The sequence below is a fragment of the Corvus cornix genome, chromosome 3 (genome assembly GCF_000738735.6).
Source record: "Corvus cornix cornix isolate S_Up_H32 chromosome 3, ASM73873v5, whole genome shotgun sequence".
NCBI lineage: Eukaryota > Metazoa > Chordata > Aves > Passeriformes > Corvidae > Corvus > Corvus cornix.
Genome location: NC_047056.1, coordinates 23078240 through 23086393, shown reverse-complemented (window position 1 = coordinate 23086393; position 8154 = coordinate 23078240).

The window sequence follows — 8154 nt, the reverse complement described above, 5'->3', positions numbered from 1 at the left end:
GGCTACCTTGTTTTGGTTTGCAATTTGCAAATTGTATTTGTAGCTCAGCTAATTTGGAAATGGCAGGAAACTCCAGTCTAGTGATGAAGGGACACTTACCATCTGCAGTCTAGCAGTACTTGCCAACTATATGTTTGGGACACAGCAGTCTAGGCAACAGTGGTATCATCTGACCCTAATACATCTCTTTCTCAGTTTATGGTGTTGTAAGCATCTCAACAGAGTAACTCTCAAACATGGCACATTTTGAAACAAGTAAATTATAGCACTAATCTAATGCCTGATTTTGTTTTTCTGACCTACTTAATTAAAAAAGCATCTAAAAATGGAAATGCTGTTTAACTTAATGCGAAGACAGAACTAGCTTTTTTTCCTCCCAACATCTGTGTCCAGAAAGGAAGAAAAATCCTGTTTTGACTGGCCTTCCTCCACTAGTATTTTTTTTTTTTTTTTTTTTTTTTATTTCTTGTCTAAAGCAAAGTAAGTTACATAAACATTCCACCTCTTTCCATAAATTGGCTGCAGTTTCTGAACAATAGAGTTACTGTGAAGAGAAGAAAACCACAGACACACCCCACAACTGCTGGTCACACAGCCAAAGAGAACTAAAGACGCATTCTTTGAAAGTACCAAAAAGGAAATCCATGGTCTTAAGGCAAGACCTTTTATGTTATGTTTGGAAATGTTTCTCATTTCTCTCTCTCTTCCCCCACCCCCGCTTCTGCTTTAGCTTTCTTAGTTCAACATGTTGGAGGGAGTGAAATGGCTCTAGACAGAACTTTATTCTTTGTCAAGATGTGTTGATAGTATTTGTCAGTAGTCACTAACCTGAGAAGGGATAGTGAAAGAAAACTGAAAAGTGGGATTTTAGAAAGAGGAAAGAAAACATGTTACTAATAATGCCTTTGAGGCTTCCTCAGTATAAAAAAAAATACTTCACTTGCAAGAAGAGAGAGGCTAAGACAGAAATCTCTGTTTAAAGCTGGTAGTTCTCAGTTGTAAAAGTAATAATTCTCTTCAGAGAACAATAACTCTGTAGAAACATTTGTTTGCCTCTCTGAAGTATCTCAACACGCTTTCCAAATGGGAATTCACCCCCATCATAGCCTGTGTTCCCCAGCTGGGCAAGCCAAAGCACTGGGAGGTTAGATGGCCCTGTGAGAGTCACGCTACAGCAATAAATACACCCTGAATTACTCCCCTCTGCTGTATACACCAGCCTGTGCAGCCTTCTAAACACAGAATACCAAGTGGTTTGGCACTGTCTGTTGATATTCCCTCTTGGAGGCTCTGGGATCATGATCTCAACGAAGGCAAAGTTGCTGCTGATCTTAGTGGGAGTTAAGCAAGCGTAAAGTCAGCAGAATCCCGCAGGCACCAGGAATGCGCAACAAAGCGGTGCCTATAAATCAGCGGCAAGGTGTCCGCTGGCCCCCTGCTCGCTGGTGTGTGCTGGGGATACAGCGGCAGCCCCGCTCGCAGCTGTGACACCCAGATGCTCCGCAGCCTGCGAGAGGGCACGGCGGCGTTGGCCGGCTCGCCTTGGCGGCAGCTTCCGCTCCAGCCTGCCCCCGGCAGCCCCAGCCGGGCTCCAGCAGCTGCCCCGCTCTCCCGAGGGCTGCCAGGGCTCCCGCCTGCCCGCCAGCCCTGCCATCGCAGCCCTCCCCAGCGGCGGCACTTCCCCTTGTGCCCCCATCCCTCGCTCCAGAGCCAGCCTGGAGCAACAGTCAAATTATCTGCAAGCTGTGTGCCTGCGTTTCTGAGTGCATCTCTGTGTTATCCAGCATGTTTTGTGCAGGAAAGCAGCAGAAGTGAGCAAATCCTATACCGTGTAAGGAAGAAAACAAAATAGCAGCTCTTCTGCCACGGTACTGAGACATTTCAACAGGATTGGGCCCCCTAAAATACACAGTGTATATAAGCTGCTTCCAGGCCTCCAGTTTAAGACAGAACACAAACAAAGGAGGAGAAAAAATGTGGAATTATAATCCCTTGCATGCTATTAAACTCAGATATATACAGAAGCTAACTGGTTTTAGACCCTGCAGTGCCTGGTAGCTGCAGTACTCAGCATGTGGACTGAAAAAGGTTAATTTTTTCCTTTTGCCTGCCAAATAATTTCTCTGCTCCACCCTTGGTGTCCAACTTTCCAATCCCTGAGTCAGTGTCTGAAGTCAAAACAACCAGCTGGGCCTCACTGAACCTTTCACTGTGGGAAAGCTCAGCTCAAAATGGCTGCATTGTTTCTCTGTAATCTTATCTTGACTGTTTAATATCCTCATCAATTCACAGAATTTTCAGGATTGTGTTTTGGCCCTATGGGAAATGCTGACCTAGATGATGTAAAGTTTTTTGCTCTTGTAAGAGAAAATATTATGAAAAAGTAAACTATCCATTTACTATCTCTGTTGATATAATTTACCTACCACTTTGAGCAGAAAGCTGCAGGACTGTGCTACATACACTTTTTTTTCAAAATAATTCCTTAAACAGAATCTGATAACCTGCTAAGATGAAAGAAATGACACTGGAAATGTACCTGTTATAAAGAATATGCCATAGGACATCTGCTAACTAAAAATAGTTTGTCCCAAGATTTTCAAACCCCCTTACAAAATTACTCATGGGCAAAACATGCAGTATCTATTACTGTCCAATGATCCTTATATAGGCCAAAAAAAAAAAGAAGAAAAAAATGTGATTAAGACTAATTCTACAAGACACAGAAAAAATGTGAGAACAAGAAGAAACATACTAATTTGGGGGATGCTGTTATGTTTTAGCAACTCCTCCAAAATTTTCAGTATTGAGGTACAGCAAACAAAGGCCACATTTGAAAGAAGACACACGAGGATCACCAAATGGAAGGAAATGTAGCACTTCAATATGAGTGGTGTGTTACATTTTGAAGGCTGGGAGTAAAGCTCTGGGAGTATTTGCTGTGTGTTGGGCAAACAGGCGTTCCTCCCACTGAAGAGCCAATTTTTGTGGTGCTAGCTAGTCTCACGGGTGCACTTGTTGAAGCAGGTGTCAAGGCAGGTCTTGTGGGCTTACCTCAGCTTTGGCAAGGAAAACTTGAGGAGAATCCTGTTAGTACAGTTTTATTCTCAGCTGTGAGCTGAAGGCCAGAAATCCTTCCTTTGGTGGTGAGGTTTCTTGCAGTTAGTTGCATGGTGAGGACCTGTTTCTGTACCTGTTGTACAAATTGCTCATGTCTATTGGGGATGGCAGTGGTCAGACATGCTGGAAAGCTAAACCAAGACTTTTCACAGCTCGGGTTGAGAGTGTGCAAAGCCCTTAGGGTTTGGTTGCTCTAAGCTATCTGATTTCCTCATTAAGAACTTGATGTTAATGCAGTAGCTGTGATGATTGACTTATGATGATGTAGGAAAATCACTTTCTGGAGCAAGTCTGAAAAGCTCTGGTGCTTCTCAGTCATTACAGATGGGTGAGTACTGCTGGAGAGTAAGTCTTAGAGAAGACAGCTGTAGCCTTCTGCTGCTGGACCTAGATCCCCAGTCTAAGCCAGTTCCCATCCTGTTTCATAGTCTTACTCCTGTGTAGGGTCATTTTTCATTGATAAGCACTTTTTGTCTATGGGACACATACGCCTCCTGCTTTTAACTCGTATTTAACAGTGCACACTTGTAATCTAGCCTTGGGGATAGGAACTCAGGTCTTGAGGTATCTGATGGCCGAGTATTGTTTTGTGCGCTCAACTTGGAGAATTAGGCTATAAGCATCATTGATGCATAATGCATGTACTTATGTATGTAAGTTAGGTTCCTACTGTTAAAGATGTGTCTGTGAAAGAGCTGGTCCTCCCATTTAGGGTTTTTCCCCCCCTTAGGGAAAGGAGCCCATTTTAGAAAACATAGTTATCAGGATATGTCCAGTTCAAGTTTTCACTATTACTTACTGTATGTGAAAAATTATCCCTGACTCATTCCTTTGCAATTCAATGTTTGCACAGCTCTGTTCCCCAATGCTTCTGAGGGGATCCCTCCTTACCAGCCACAAATTCAAAAGATCAATTGTGTTACAATTGCATAGAAAAAGAATGTTGCAATTTCGACCACAGCAAATTATACCAAAAGATGTGTTGCTGATCTATACAAAGAATGTCAAAGCCCTTCCACAGCTATTTGCTTTGGCGTTATCCATGGCACTGTCCTTGGGCACTGCGTGAGGAACATGCCGGCGCCATACAGGCGATACTTGGGTTTTTGGCTTTCTTAGAAGCAGTCTGCCAGACGGATCCCAGCGATTGTGCAACTGAGAATTCAAACAGATTAGACATGTGTTTTAAGTGAAATTGGAAGTGAGGAGATCAGTGAAGACAGATGCTGCATTATGCATAAAAATCTGCAACTTGGTTACATTTGAGTTTCACATGACAGTAGGTCCTCACAGTGATCTTAATACAGGACAACTTTCCCTTCTATTCACTTTTCCTACTTTTCCTGGTCTTTGTACTGCAATAGCCCTGAGCCTTCTTACTATCCAAATCCAAACAGGTCTCAGACCTCAATTCATACAAGGCTTCACATTCATAACAAGGCTTTATCTGTTAGTGTAATTCTTAAATCTAAGTAGCTCACCGTAAAAATTACAGCAACAGGTAAACCCTTGGAACTTGCCTGCAGGCACAGCTGACAAAAAGTCACAGCTCAAGGGCGTGTTCCACCCTGCAGATATGTGAGGTAACTGGGCGCTCTGATAGTATTAGGAAAGACATTGCGTGGGGACCTAAGGGTTATCATACTACTGAAAGATATACTTGAGACCATTGCTACCAGTCAAGGCAGATTTGTTTGTATTGCTTTGCACCTTCTCATTTCTAAAAAACACCCATCTTTGCTAGTGCAAAGTTGCAGCCTGGTATAGAAATATTCACATAGGCATAGGCAAACATCCCTATCTTTTCAAGAAGTGCTGTATTTGTGACAGGCTGTGGCCCAGTCTTGAATAGCTACCTGAACTCCTGATATTAAAGCTGCAAGAGATGCAGTGCTAAATTTTAAAGCTAAATTATGCACAAATGTCCTTATATAGTTTATGATTCCATTAAAACTTTACTCCATTTCCTTGTTAGTTGAACCAGGCAAGTTTGTGATGCCCTCAGCTGTAGTATAATCTGCTTGTATTCCTCACTGTATTCATTTCTCTCACAAGTGTGTTATTTTCATTCGAGAGAGTTTATACTTTTACTTATTTAGCTTTAGCCAGAAGTGTCAGCTCTTTCTACTTGAAGTCCCCAGTCATGCACTTCCACTGTTTTTCCTCAGACCAAAACATAAGCTTTGTAAACCTTACCACCTTCTACAGCAACAAAAACATGCTGTATTTTCCAGTAAAATGTCTCAGGTGCCAAGCACAACCCAACTGGCAGTCTGAAGAAACCGTCTCCCAAAAAGGTTGGTGAATGTGTGCAAACATGAGCTGTTTTTCTAAAGGCACTTGCCAGAGCCCTTCTGACACACCAAGCTTAGAAAAATATTTGGCATCAAGCCCTTCTACCAGAATTTCTCCTTTTGCAGGCAGTGGAAAATGCCTTCTTTTCATGTATTCAGATCTTCTGGGTCAATGCATAAGCAAAGCTTTCTATCTTTAGTTCAGCAATGGCTGTCAAACACACCCACTCTTTCAGCTTTTACTCATGATACCATTTCTTGTGTAGTTGGACCATTTCAGTTCCACAATTCTTCCTTAAAAGGATATTTCCTAGGGCAGGAACTGTAGGGTGGATGAGTTCTTCTGGCTTTTTTCTTTACCCTGGGGGAAGTGTGGTCTCTTGCATCTCCAGCTTGCTACTCCTCCTGTGACAAGGAACTTACAGCATTCCATAACATAGATTATATACCGCTGCATAAAAAAAAATACATGCCATATACTTTAAACATGTTCAAAGACTGGGAATGAGGATTTCTGAAAGCCAAGCAGATGTGAAGACTCAGGGAGATGAGAGAAGAATTGAACTAAGGTTACTTTTTATGCCACTAAGCTATCACAACAATCTGACTGTATTCATGGATGTCTCTGTTTCTTCCCATCTGGCTTGCAGGTCTTCCTGTAGACTTCCTGAATGTCATCAGTTACCTGTTATACACTATATCCCACCAAGTGGGCTTTCCTTGTATTGCAAAATGTGAATTTATGAAGTAAGCATTGTACAAATTCTGAAGCAGGTCATGGTATGTCCACAGTAAGCTGGTAAATAGGGCAATAGAGCAAGCCGAGCCTATATGAAGGCTTCTCCAACTATGCTTTCCAGACATACCTGCCACAAAATTCTGAATTATAACTGAATATCTCTTGGGTTTATGACTCTCTCATGAAAAACAGTGTTGGTCTCTATAAGAAGCCATTGATCCAGCATGTAGACTTTCAGATTAGACTGACCAGATAAAACCCAAATAATACTTGTGACTTTTCAGTAGTTTCAGCTCTTGCTGCTCACATTTAAGTCATTACAGAAGTCATGATGAAAAACCCCAAAGGTTTATTTCTGCAGAAGCCAGGGCGCAAGATCAATAGTCTTTTACTGCTAAAATATTTATGCAAAGCAATACCTTTCTAGCATCTGATCGCTGTTTTTTCCCTATAATATTCTTATGCTGGCAGAAACTGATGACCAAGAAATGCAAAGAAAAAAATAAATTGGGGATTAAGTTCCAAAGAACAATTAAACAAGCTGTTTATAACTCAAGCTACTCTGTAGTTATTGTAAATCATATATGGCCATATATCCTGCAGGCACTGGGGGCAGTGTGATTCCGTTTCACTTAACAGATCCTGAATATTGACAACATCTGTAGGGTCAAGTGATCCTGCAAATATTTAATCAAAATCCTTGATGTTGTAATTGTCCATCTACTACATACATACATTGAGGTCCAAAGGCTTTGCTGTATCATTACCCAATTAACCAGACCAACGACATTTTTCTGTACAGAAGGGAAATCTTCATACCTAGTCAGACCTGCTAATAAATCTCCCTAGTCAATTAGGCTCTAAAGGATCAATTTTTAAATTTTTTTTTCTTAAATTTGAATTGCCAAAGTTGCCCAGTCCTCCAATGCTCAACTCAAGACTAGATGGAGGCCAGGTCTGATAACATATGTTATGTTCCTCCACCATAATGAGTTACTACACAGGCAGGCAGCGACATAGTCTAATGTAGGCAAATCCTGGATGAGCACCTGTTCCATGAACCTAATTTCTGGGTAGCAGCAAAAATAATTACTCAAAGTCAGAGTTATTGCTATGTGGCCTGAGTGATAGTAAACTAATAAAAAGTGGGATGTCGGCTTCTTTCTTCCTTTTGCTTGGGGCTGTTAATGAAGTGCAAAATATCTTCCTGAAAGGTCTTTTCATAGCTGTATAGAACCATAAGAGATTGTGAGATATGGTCCTTCCTGGTTTACATCTGCCTACAATTTCTAGCAGCTGTTTGTCTGATTTGTCCCTCAAAACCTATAATTGCACAGACTCCTTTGGTAACCTCTGCCAGTACTAAACTATCCCTTTAGCACTGCCTGCTCCCTGATGCCCTGAAACAGGTTTGGCTCTTCAATTTGTTTGCTCTGCAGACATAGCAGGACACTGGTGACTCATCTTAAAGCATGCAGATAATACGTGCTTTTCAAGGAAGAACATGCTTGGATGAACAATCTGTAAAACTGATGTTTCTTCCTTTTTCAATTAAACTGTTTGGCAAAAACAGGTATTAGCTTTGCTTTCCTGTTAAAAAAACTGTTTAGGAACTCTGTGGGAACTGGTCCCACCCAGCTTGCAACCCAGCTGCTTGTCAATGACTGTAAGTTATCCATGGGCCAGCTTTTTTTTCACGTCCCTGCAACTGTCCTCCCTTGTGTGCTTGTGCTGTCTTGCACACAGGTTGCAGCCAAGCTGCTTTGTCCCTTTCATGTACCTGGGCTCAGTGCCCATGAACTCTGCCTGGCTGTGGGGCCAGCTGTGCTCTCCTAAGGGTCTGCAGATCTTGGATAGATATGGACAGGATAGTCCTCTCAGGCAAAAAAAAAAAATTCCTTGTGATTCTTAACAGAAACATAAAATAGAGCATAACAGAAATAAAGAGAAGCTCTTCTGTGTGCCTGCCATTTTGTCTGGTAGAAAACAGAGACTGCCTGT